General features: G+C 32.6%; 1 protein-coding gene across 1 annotated transcript in view; it reads left to right on the top strand.

The window, feature by feature from the left end:
* The window catches only part of GBE1 (1,4-alpha-glucan branching enzyme 1), a 509,345-nt gene that overhangs the window by 397,214 nt on the left and 110,446 nt on the right, over positions 1–1,685 (top strand).

The following is a 1,685-nucleotide window of genomic DNA, read 5'->3' as shown; positions in this document are numbered from 1 at the left end:
ATGACATGAGACAAACTATATGTGAACTGCTGTATGAAAAGTGAATTTACTCTGTAAATCTTCACCCAAATCCTAATAAAAAAAAAAAAAAAAGCAATTGGTCCAGCCTTTTGCTAATTCAGTGAGCAACCTTATCAAATATGGTGCTCCTAGTAAGGCTTTGGTTGCAGAATCCATTTGTTTAATTTTGTTTTTATCAAAAGTTGGAGACTATGAACCCATGAAAATAACTATGGTACAAGATAAAGTAAGAATTCATTACAAAATAAACTCTGACAACTCCATAAGACAGAATAGAACTGTCCCATAGGGTTTCCAAGGGTGTAATCTTTATGAAAGTGGACTGACACATCTTTCTTCCACAGAGCAGGTGGTAAATTTGAGCTGTTGACCTTTTAGTCAGTAATTTAGTATTTAAGAATTCATTACAGGGCCTGAATTCTAGGGGATTAGAGATAAACTTTAAAATGTTTCATTTTATACACAGAAGCTGAGTTTATTACATTGTTATGAGCTGCAGAAAATTTATGAAGAAAAAGAAAGGATTTCCTTAGATATCTGGAAAATAATAATAAAAAAAAAAAAAAATTCCAAACACAACCAAAATAAAATAGATGTCTGAATTTGTGCAGTCCTAATTTATTTATTCTTGAAGTTAGCATTCCTCTTTCATGAAAACAACGTACTCTGAAAATTCTAGAAATTCTAGCTTTCATGAAATTCTAGCTTTCATGAAATTCTAGCTTTCATTCCACTTTCATGAAAACAACATACTCTGAAAATTCTAGAAATTCCAGCTCTATCTACTCATTTAGTCTGAAAGTTCTATAAGCTATGTCATCTCGGAAGCCTGTTGTACCCAAGAGTCAATTTTTTTGAAGTGTCATTGATTTTAATGACCCAGTACAGTCCTTTTCCTAGACTGTTGTTTAATAAAGATATCAACTGTGGCCTTTTATCTAAAGCAGAGTCTAACATAGTTTATAAAGAGCCTTCAAGCAAGCATCAGAGTAAAATAAAACTATGATCTTTCTCCCACAGAGTAGCTGGAGTGTTCAAACCAATGTCCCTTTGTTTAACAGCCAAATGCCTTAACAACTGCACCACCAGAGGTCCTTATCTTATCAACATATCTGTAACAAAATAATGTAACAAACTCCAACTAAACCAAACTTACTGCCATCGAGTGGGATCAAACTCATAGGGACCCTTCCATGGGTTTCTGAGACTAGAGGGCAGTGAGGTGTTTTCTTTTTTTTTTTAATCACTATGGAAGTACATTGCCCAATTGTCCTTCTAAGGAGTGGCTGGTGGATTTGAACCACCAGACTTCTGGTTAGCAGTCAAATGCCTTAGGAACTATGCCACCAGAGCTCCAAATAATGCAATAGACAAGGAAATTTTTTTTTTTCTGTTCCATGCAAAATGAAGGTGATAAAGCCATTCCAGAAATAATTTTTAGATAATATATTTATAAAGATAATGATTTGACCTATTTTGTTTTTTTAAATCAGTGAATGTTAGATTTGGCTTATAAAATTGGATGAACAGAGTTTTCTATAGAGGAAAAAAACTGTATAAAAGACATTATCAAACCTAAGATATAAGTGTTTTTTTTTGTTTTGTTTTGTTTTTTTAAAATGCTAAGAATATATGTAGTATAAGATTCAGTAAGTCTTGAGTAT

This window comes from Orycteropus afer, unplaced genomic scaffold, assembly GCF_000298275.1.
Source record: "Orycteropus afer afer isolate SDZICR_OR568_19922 unplaced genomic scaffold, OryAfe1.0 scaffold00022, whole genome shotgun sequence".
Classification (NCBI taxonomy): Eukaryota; Metazoa; Chordata; class Mammalia; order Tubulidentata; family Orycteropodidae; genus Orycteropus; species Orycteropus afer.
Note: the sequence above shows the minus strand (reverse complement) of the source record. Positions and strands in the feature narration are given on the sequence as shown.